Here is a 10,615-nt window from a genome sequence, read left to right on the forward strand (position 1 = left end):
GGGCCGGGCGGGAGAACCTCTGCTCCCCACCTCTCTCACGGCTGCTCCAGGCACCAGCACAAACACACTTTTGTTTTTTTTTGAGACAGTCTTGCTCTGTCACCCAGGCTGGAGAGTACAATGGCACATTCTCAGCTCGCGGCAACCTCCACCTCCCAGGTCTAAGCGATTCTCCCGCCTCAGTCTCCCGAGTAGCCTGGGATTATAGGCACCCGCCACCACACCTGGCTAATTTTTGTATTTTTAGTAGAGACAGGATTTCACCATGTTGGCCAGGCTGGTCTCCAACTCCTGACCTCAAGTGATTCACTCGCCTCGGCCTCCCAAAGTGCTGGGATGACAGGTGTGAGCCATGGTGTGTAGCCACAAAACACCCTTCTTGTTGCTTCCCTTCTTTCTCACAGAAAACAGCACATGTTTTGCTGGAGGCTGATGGGGTGGAAATTTATCAGACACCGCTACACCTGTCAGGCTCAGTGGGATCTGCTTCCCATCCCGGCAGTTCTTCCTAGACGCCCTTCCCCACCTCTGGAGGCCCAGCCGTTCACTGCGGTCACTGTGGAAGCTGTTGAGAAGTGGACACCAGCTCGTGTTGGCCTTGCACTCCATCAGCAAAACCGAGTCAACCCTCCTTCAATATAATATCATTTCCATGTTCCAGATCATCAATATCTTCATATTTTACATAATCAATGCGGCGTTTCATCAGCTGTGACCTCACTTAAGTGCAGTCTGAATTATATCTTTGAAACGAAACAGTTTTATGATTTCCGGCGCGTGTAGAAATTTAGGTGAGATAAGTTTCAGGCTGGAAAATTCCTTCGGGATCTTTTTTTTTTTTTTTTGAGACGGAGTTTCGCTCTTGTGACCCAGCCTGGAGTGCAATGGCGCGATCTCGGCTCACCGAAACCTCCGCCTCCTGGGTTCAGGCAATTCTCCTGCCTCGGCCTCCCGAGTAGCTGGGATTACAGGCACGCGCCACTGTGCCCAGCTAATTTTTTGTATTTTTAGTAGAGACGGGGTTTCACCATGTTGACAAGGATGGTCTCGATCTCTTGACCTCGTGATCCACCCTCCTCGGCCTCCCAAAGTTCCTTCGGGATCTTTAATGGAGACACAGAATGGTTTATCATTAGCTTATCAGTTACTAGATGGAAACGAAAGTGTTCTGTAGATTTGGAAAAGCCTGTTCCTCCTCCTCTACAGTGACTCTTGCTCAGCCTACTCTGCCGTCATAATTTCCTCCAAAGTAAACATCAAGCCTGATTCTGCAGAATATCACACATTTCAATTTACTGCATTTAAGAAAATTCTTGATATGTTATCCTTCTTTATCCCAGGCTCTTAAAATGCTTTACAAAAGCACTTGCTTGGACCTGTGGAAACAGACTGTTCAGATGTTTGCTTTTTGAAGATAGGACGGCAGAAATGTTGGAGCCCTGATCGCCTGGCAGTGCCCACGGCTGGGTTCTGCCACCCCCGTCTCTAACCTCGTTCACTGGGTTCAAAGGTGGAAGGAGAGGCTGCTTTGGAAACTGCTGCCGCCCGGTGTAATTCTAGTGCCCACAGCTGACCTGTTCACCACACCGATGGTCCAGTGACCACTTGGCCTGGCAACAAGATGACATTCGCCGAGTGTGACTGCCCCATCTGAGTCAGAGGTGAGGGGGACAACACGGACTTGTTTTCCACGTGCATCCAAGGCTGCATTTCCAATTCTGCCGCGGCCGTGGAAGCCAGAACCTGACAGCTCTTGGCAATTAAATGGTTTTCACACTTCTATTTTTAAAAGCCTTGGAACGAGTAACCTGGGGGATCAGAGTGGCTGGGTGAGTGTCTTTCCAGAGGCCTGTTCTGGCACCATTCCAAAGCAACCGCCAAACCAAAACGCTACAAACGGGCCGGCCGCTCCGCAGACCTGCTCCTCAGATGATAAACACACACACACCGGAGGCACCGGGCCCTCGAAGTCTGTCCTACGTGAGGACAAAGAGTACATTCCGGCCTCGGGTCCCCAGGCTGTCAGATTATGTACACTGTTTGCATGTGTACATAAAGCTTTCACATGCGGGATTGTACTGCTGGGTTCCCAGGAAGCCATCTCAGAGAGGGAGGTTAGCACCAAAGAGGTTTATTTAGGGCACATTCTTGGGGCCCGCACCTGGGAAGGGGAGGGGAGGAGAGTGAAGGGGAAGGGAGAGAAGGGAAGGAGCTGACAGCTGAGGTCTGTCTGTGGGTAACATCCCAGCAGCTGCGAGAGTTAAATCCTGCCTTCCTGGGGACCTGGACTGCAGTTACAGAATCTCTCACAACATTTCATCTTGCTTTCTCAGCGTACAAAGCTTTAAAAAAAAAAAATGAAGTGAAATGTACAGAATATAGTCGTAGGATTAACCATTTTTTACTTAATTTCTTTTATTTTTATTTTTTTTTAAAGAGACAGGGTCTCGCCATGTTGCCCAGGCTGGAGTGCAGTGGCTATTCACAGGCACCATCCCACCAGTGATCAGCCCGGGAGTTTTGACCTGCTCCGTTTCCGACCTGGGCCGGTTCACCCCTCCTTAGGCAGCTGGTGGTTCCCTGCTCCTGGGAGGTCACCATATCGATGCCAAACTCAGTGTGGACGCCCGATCGGCACAGCGCACAACAGCCCAGAACTCCTGGACACGAGATCCTCCCACCTCAGCCTCCCCGGTAGCTGGGACTTCAGGCACGCGCCACCGTTCCTGGCGATTTCTTTCATTTTTTAAAGACAAGGCGTTGCTCTGTAGCCCAGACTCGGGGGCAGTGGAGTGATTGTAGCTCACTGTAGCCCTTACCTCCTGGGCTCAAGCAGTCCTGCTGCCTCAGACTCCGCGTGACTAGGACTACAGATGCCTCCAGCTAATTCTTTTAACTTTTCATAGAGATAGAATCTCACTTTGTGGCCCAGGCTGGAGCACAGCACCATGATCACAGCTCACTGTAGCCTCCACCTCCCAGGTTTAAGTGATCCTCCTGCCTCGGTCTCCTGAGTAGCTGGGGCTGCAGGTGTGCACCACCACACCTGTCTAATTATTACATTTGCTCTAGAGACAGGGTCCCACATGGCCCAGGCTGGTCTGGAACTTCTAGGCTCCAGCAATCCTCCCACTTCTGCCTCTCAAAGTGTTGGGATTGAAGGTGTGAGCTCTTGCACCTGGCCGAAGTTACCCATTAGGGTACATTTCAGTGGCGTTTGACGGCATGCACGATTTTGAATGTCAACATTGTGAATTTAGGACAGTCCGCTTGCACTGCATTTCAAAATGTTTTCATTATCCCAGATGAAACCGCTGTACCCATTGAGCATCACTTCTCCATCCCCTCCTTCCCGGGGTCCTGGCCACCACGAATCTGCTTTTTGTTTGTAGAGCTTTGCCTGCTTTGGATATTTCATATATATGGAATCACACCACACGTGAGCTTTCCAGGTCGGGCTTATGTTTTTGAGGTTCACACTGTAGCATGTGTCAGTAAGTCATTCTTCTTTGTGACCGAATGATTGCACGGAGATGTCTCATTTGGTTTATCCATGCATCCATGGATGGACATCTGGGTCACAGCATTTCATCTTTCTAAAACGGACTCACAGTCGGGCGCAGTGGCTCATGATTGTAATCCCAGCACTTTGGGAGGCCAAGGCAGGCAGATTGCCTGAGGTCAAGAGTTTGAGACCAGCCTGGCCCACATGGTGAAACCCAATCTCTACTAGAAGTAAAAAAGTAAGCTGGGTGTGGTGGTGGCTGCCTGTAATCCCAGCTACTGAGGAGACTGAGGCAGGAGAACCGCTTGATCCTGGGAGGCGGAGGTTTCAGTGAGCCGAGATTGTGTCATTGCACTCCAGCCTGGGCAACAAGAGAAAAACTCCGTCTCATAAATAAATAATAAAAAACAAGCTGAGTATCCTAAAAAAAAATTTTTTTTTTTTTTAGATGGAGTTTCGCTCTTGTTACCCAGGCTGGAGTGCAATGGCGTGATCTCGGCTCACCGCAACCTCCGCCTCCTGGGTTCAGGCAATTCTCCTGCCTCAGCCTCCCGAGTAGCTGGGATTACAGGCACGCGCCACCATGCCCAGCTAATTTTTTGTATTTTTAGTAGAGACGGGGTTTCACCATGTTGACCAGGATGGTCTCGATCTCTGGACCTCGTGATCCACCCGCCTCGGCCTCCCAAAGGGCTGGGATTACAGACTTGAGCCACTGCGCCCAGCCGTATCCTAAAAATCTTTTGTGTTGCTGAGCTACTCATCCCTCCCTCCTGCTAAGCCCTGGTGACAGCTGATCTTTTCGCTGTCCCCATAGTTTTACCTTTTCCAGAATGTCACCTAGTTGGAATAGCACAGTGCAGTCTTTTTAGACTGGCCTCTTCCACTTCGTAAGCTTCCTCCATGTCTGGTCATGGCTTCGTAGCTCCTCTGTAGTACGGCTGTTCCACGGTTTCCGTACGCGGTCAGCTACATTTTGGTGGCACGAAGACATTTTGGTTGCTTCCAAGTTTCAGCACTCATGAATAACGTTGCTACAAACATTCATGTGCAGGTTTTTGCACGGATGTAAGGTTTTTAGCTCCTTTGAGTAGATACCAAGGAGTGTGATTGCTGGATGGGACGGGAGGCGTACATACTGGCAGAGTGTCTTCCAAAGTGGCTGCGTTCTCACCAGCAGTGAGTGAGAGGTCCTGTGGTCTCTCATCCTCCCTGGCACTGGCTGCTGCTGGTGTTCCGGATTCTGGCTGTTCTCACAGGTGTGCAGTGGTATTGATGATTTAATTTGCATTTCCCTGATGATGTAAGATGTGGAGCATCTTTTCATATTTATTTTGCATCTGTGTATCTTCTTTGGTGAGGTATTTATTAAGGCCTTCGGCCCATTTTAAAATCAGGTTGTCTGTTTTCTCATTGCGGAGTTTTTTTCCATTTGTTTGTTTTTGTTTTCAGATGGGGTCTTGCTCTGTCACCCAGGCCAGAGTGCAGTGGCACAATGACAGCTCACTGCAGCCTTGACCTCCTGAGTTAAAGCTATCCTCCCACCTCAGCCTCTCAAGTAACTGGGACTACAGGTACGCGCCACCATGCCTTGCTAATTTTTTATTTTTTGTAGAGATGAGGTCTCCTTTTGTTGCCCAGACTGGATTCTTGAGTTTTAAGAATTCTCTGTATATTTTGGGACAACTGCGTATATTACTATACTGGTGGATACACATACTAGAAATTTGTCCATTCCCATGGACCACACAACACCAAGAGTGAAGCCTAATGTAAACTGAGTGACAGTGGACTCTGAGTGACTATAACGTGTCAGTTTGGTCCTTCAACTGTACCAGTTGCAACAAATGTACCGCTCTGGTGGGGTACGTCGTGAGGGCAGACACAAATGCATGGGCTCAGGGAGTCTGGGAGCCGTTGACCACCACCTGCGGAAGTCTGGCCTGCAGACCCTGACTCAACAACAGATGAATGAATGTCCTCTCACACCGTTACGGTGATTCCATTGGCTGGGGATGGCCATTGGCTGCTTTCAGGGGGCGAAATGCCGCCAACCAACCAAGACTCCCTGTCCATCCACACATTATGCCCAACAGAGGCTCTAAGTTAACACAGTTGTGGATAATTAACATGCTCAAAAGAATGGTTATACCAATGATGGAATCTTTAGGTCCGGGCCCAGAGCAGACACTATTAACACACAATTCCCCTTTGATCTCACCCTGAGGGGACCATCCAGCAGAGTTTACATGAGTAAACAGAGTACAGACAAAGGGATGTGGGATAAACAGACCTAAACTGGGAAAGCTTCTCATCATCCCTGTGTCTTCCCCAGTGAGGGACGGGCCAGCCACCCTCAGCCAGCCCCAACAAAGCCTTTCAGCCTTCCAAAAGGTTTGAGGCTATAATCTATAACTTTCCGTAATATTCTGCTTACTGTTTTCCCAGGCACCCTGGGTGAATGTCAACAAGTATGTGGGAATTTCTATATCTTCTGCTCAATTTTGCTGTGAATTTAAAAGCGATCTAAAAAATAAAGTGTATTGGCCGGGCGTGGTGGCTCACGCCTGTAATCCCAGCACTTTGGGAGGCCAAGGTGGGCAGATCATGAGGTGAGGATCGAGACCATCCTGGCTAATGTGGTGAAACCCCGTCTCTACTAAAAATGCAAAAAATTGCTGGGCATGGCAGTGCATGCTTGTAGTCCCAGCTACTCGGGAGGCTGAGGTGGGAGAATCACTTGAACCCAGGAGGCGGAGGTTACAGTGAGCCAAGATCGTGCCACTGCACTGCAGCCTGGGCCACAGAGCGAGACTCCATCTCAAAATAAATAAATAAATAAAGTGTATTAAAACAGAAAAAAGAGTTTAGGATTAATCCATGGGGAAGTTCCTGATCACTGAAGTCAGAACGTCACCTCATTTGAAAGCAGGAAAAGCTGTTTGTACTCGCCATGTGCATGGGACACAGTGACCGGAAGTCCCTGGCCACTGGCCTTCCTGGGCCTGAAGTGGCACTTCATGCTTGCCCTCCACTTGGCTGTCGCCACGTGCGTGCCAGGCTGGCCTCAGCCCTCCCTTTCCTTTACAGGACCAAGTCAGCAGGGTCATCCCCAGAAATGACAAGTCTGGGGTGCCCCCTGCTGTCTCTCCCCTCTGCTCCGGGGAACCCTTTCCTGGGCCCTGCCTGGGTGTGGGACCTCCTGCTGGCCCCAGCCCTTGGCTCTGCTCCCCGTTTCTTCTCTGAAGAGGGAGTCTATTCTCTCCAAGCCTTAACGCCACTTTCCTTGTCTTTAAGTCAAAGCCACCATTCTGGCAGCCATAGGATTCACTGGTAGGAGCCATGTTCTCCCGCTTAGTCTATGGGGGAATCTCCACAGGGCCCTTCTGCTCCCCACTCGGTCCCCACTGTGAGGCCCCGCCCGGCCCCTCTGGGCTCTGTGCCTCCAGCTCATCCTGCCCACCTCTGCTCTGTCCTTCCCTGCTCCTCACTCACCAGGCCCTTGTTCTCGGGCCCCAGTGCCCCAGTACTTAGCACAGAGGTTCAGGAACTTCCAGGGAGATCCTCAGCTCACTTTTCTTTTTAAATATACTTCATTTTTAAAGCAGCATTAGGTTCACAGCAGTTTTTGCTTCAGTCAAAAAACACTTACTGACTGGGAACTCTTCCTTGGAAATTTCACGTCCAAATCCAAGAGCTGCTTTGGAGAACTCTCTGTGGGAGGGTGCCTGCCACCTGTTGCTTGTTTTCTGTACACAACCTCTGACCCTCACTCATTTCACGGGAATCCCATGACACAGCCATTCTTTGGTTTTCTTTTGTTTTTGAGACAGTCTCTCTCTGTCACCCAGGCCTAGATGGAGTGCAGTGGCGCAATCTCAGCTCACTGCATCCTCCACCTCCAGGGTTCAAGCAACTCTCTGCCTCAGCCTGAGTAGCTGGGATTACAGGCACCCATCACCATGCCTGGCTAATGTTTTATATTATTAGTAGAGATGGGGTTTCACCATCTTGGCCAGGCTGGTCTTGAACTCCTGACCTTGTGATCCACCTGCCTTGGCCTTCCAAAGTGCTGGGATTACAGGCGTGAGCCACAACGCCTGGCTGACTTGGGCACTGTTAATCCTGTGTTCCAGTTGAGGGTCCAGAACAGAGCCTATCCAGGTGGGAAGTGGCAAGGCCAGGATATGCCCCCTGGGGACCCTAGGACCAGCTCTGTTCCTATCTCTGAGCTCCCTCCGCCCATCAGGTAAGATCTGGTCACTTCTGTACTGCTTTGAATCAACTGTGTGCCAGGCACGGGCCAATCACTGAGATTTCTAAGGTACACGGGTGGGGCTGGAGGTTAGGAGAGAGCTTTCAAATCACTTTCAGCCTAGCGGGGAAGGCAGGCCCATCACCAAGGCAGTCCACCAACAAGGCTAGAGAGAGGCTTAGCCTGAGGGAAGAGCCCCACTTCCGTGGCATCCTGGGTGACATTTGAACAACTAACGACTCATTTCATTACCCAGGATCGAGCTTCACCCCAGGCAGATTCGTTCTAAGATGAAGGTGCCTACTGCTTGCTGTGGTCCTCATGTCCTTGTCTCCCAAAATTCATAAGTTAAAATCTTACCCCCAAGTCATATCAGGAGGCAGGGTTTAGGGGAGAAGGCTGGGCTATAAGGAGTGAATCTCTAGGAATGGGTTTAGTGTCCTTAGGAAAGAGGCCCTTGAGAGGACCATCATCCCTTTTGCCATGTGAGGTTACAGTAAGAAGTGGCTGGCTAAGCATAGTGGTTCTTGTCTATAATTCCAGCAATTTGGGAGGCCGAGGTGGGAGGATCGCTTGAAGCCAGGAGTTTGAGACCATCCTGAGCAACATAGGGAAACCTTGTCTCTATAAAAAAAAATACAAAAATTAGGCCAGGCATGGTGGCTTATGCCTGTGATCCCAGCATTTTGGGAGGCCAAGGCAGGTGGACTGCTTGAGGTCAAGACCAGTCTGGTCAACATGGTGAAACCCCGTCTCTACTAAAAATACAAAAAATTAGCTGGGCATGGTGGCGCATGCCTGTAATCCCAGCTACTCGGGAGGCTGAGGCAGGACAATTGCCTGATCCCAGGAGGCGGAGGCTGCGGTGAGCCGAGATCGCGCCATTGCACTCCAGCCTGGGCAACAAAGAAGGACCCTGTTTCTAAAATTTAAAAAATAAAATAAAATAATAATAATGATAGTAATAAAGGAAGAGGTCATTTATGACCCGGAAATCAGGCCCTCACCAGATCTACCAGCACCTTGATCTTGGATTCCCAGACTCCAGCACTGTGAGCAGTACCTACATTCCTACTGTTTACAAGCCAGCCAGTTTATGGTGGTTTTTTTTTTTTTTTTTTTGAGACGGAGTTTCGCTCTTGCTACCCAGGCTGGAGTGCAATGGCACGATCTCGGCTCACCGCAACCTCCGCCTCCTGGGTTCAGGCAATTCTCCTGCCTCAGCCTCCTGAGTAGCTGGGATTACAGGCACGCGCCACCATGCCCAGCTAATTTTTGTATTTTTAGTAGAGACGGGGTTTCACCATGTTGACCACGATGGTCTCGATCTCTTGACCTCGTGATCCACCCGCCTCGGCCTCCCAAAGTGCTGGGATTACAGGCTTGAGCCACCGCGCCCGGCCGGTTTATGGTGTTTTTATTACAGAAGGCTGGACGGACACAGGCTGGACCTGACTCCAGAAACTGAAGCAGGCCTCAGTGAAGGGGGCGGAGGGAGGAGGCAGGGGGCAGGGGGCAGGAGGGAGGAGGCAGGAGGAAGGAGGCAGGGGGCAGGGGGCAGGAGGCAGGAGGCAGGAGGGAGGAGGCAGGGGGCAGGAGGCAGGAGGGAGGAGGCAGGAGGGAGGAGGCAGGGGGCAGGAGGCAGGGGGCAGGAGGCAGGAGGGAGGAGGCAGGAGGGAGGAGGCAGGAGGGAGGAGGCAGGGGGCAGGAGGCAGGGGGCAGGAGGCAGGGGGCAGGAGGCAGGGGGCAGGAGGCAGGAGGGAGGAGGCAGGAGGGAGGAGGCAGGAGGCAGGGGGCAGGAGGCAGGGGGCAGGAGGCAGGGGGGAGGAGGCAGGAGGGAGGAGGCAGGAGGCAGGAGGATGCACACCCGCATTTCATCCCTGTGGTGAGCAGCCTCCCCCAGGGACCGATTCCCTTTCTCAGCACAGTTGCTCAGAGTTGAGCAAGGAATTTGTCTTTCTCCGAGTAACAAACACAGGCCCAGGCGGAGTGGTGCCGCGGAAACGTGCGGTGAGCAGGAAGGGCCACTGAGGAAGGAGGACGGGGTGCTGAGAACAGCCGTCGTGGAGCTCGGAAACGGACACATGTGCAGCCCTTGGCACAGTATTTTTCCCTTAAAATATGGATGGGAACGAGGGGCTCTCACTTTTTTTCTTTGCGGTGGTGAGCAGTGAGCCAGGAGCAAACTCTGCAGCCCCAGCACACGCGGTCAGTGCACCCAGCACAGTGGGGAGAAGCGGCTGACTGTGGGCTCGACCCCGCGTACCTGGGGATGGACGACCCGCCGCCCCGCAGAGGAAACGCCTGGAATCTGGAAGGAAACAGGTGGAGACTATCCAGGTTTCCTCCCCTTCCCCCGCTTCCCCCGGGGTGGCTGTGCCTCCCCTCCCTCCTGCTCCCCTCCCTCTCTCCCTCCCCTGGACCCAAGGGTGGGCAAATCCAACCCCCAGACGAGGATCTTGTTGGGGGGGGGGAAATAGCTGGCAGGAGCTCAGGCAGCAGGTGGTGGCCCTGCTCCCGCCTGAGAGATGGCAGCCAGGAGGTGGCAGCCGGTGATAGTGAGGAGACCCAGGCCCCACGCAGCCTGAAATCCTGTCATTCCCTCCCACTCGGCTCCTCATGCGAAGCCAGCCCCAGAGCAAAGTGGGTGTCGCTGGTCACGATGCGCAGGGCAGGCCTATACAGGACACGGACCTGGACACAGAGGAGGGTGGTGTGGACTGGGCGGGCCGTGGACAGCACCTAGCCTAACGGGAGACAGACAGGTGCACCCCCAGACTATGGGAAAGCGCCCTCTGCCTCCAGCTGGGCTCGGCCAGGCCTTCCACTTGCCAGCACCTTGCTTCTCTGTGCCT

At 52.3% G+C, this 10,615-nt stretch overlaps 1 long non-coding RNA gene across 1 annotated transcript; it reads left to right on the forward strand.

Moving 5' to 3' along the window:
• Window positions 1-4,063: 4,063 nt before the first annotated feature.
• Window positions 4,064-9,227, forward strand: LOC128928730 (uncharacterized). The gene is made up of 3 exons (XR_008474148.2): window positions 4,064-4,764; window positions 4,958-5,079; window positions 7,642-9,227. It is a non-coding gene; the product is annotated as an uncharacterized LOC128928730 (long non-coding RNA).
• The last annotated feature ends 1,388 nt before the right edge of the window (window positions 9,228-10,615 follow it).

This window comes from Callithrix jacchus, chromosome 8, assembly GCF_049354715.1.
Source record: "Callithrix jacchus isolate 240 chromosome 8, calJac240_pri, whole genome shotgun sequence".
Taxonomy (NCBI): Eukaryota; Metazoa; Chordata; class Mammalia; order Primates; family Cebidae; genus Callithrix; species Callithrix jacchus.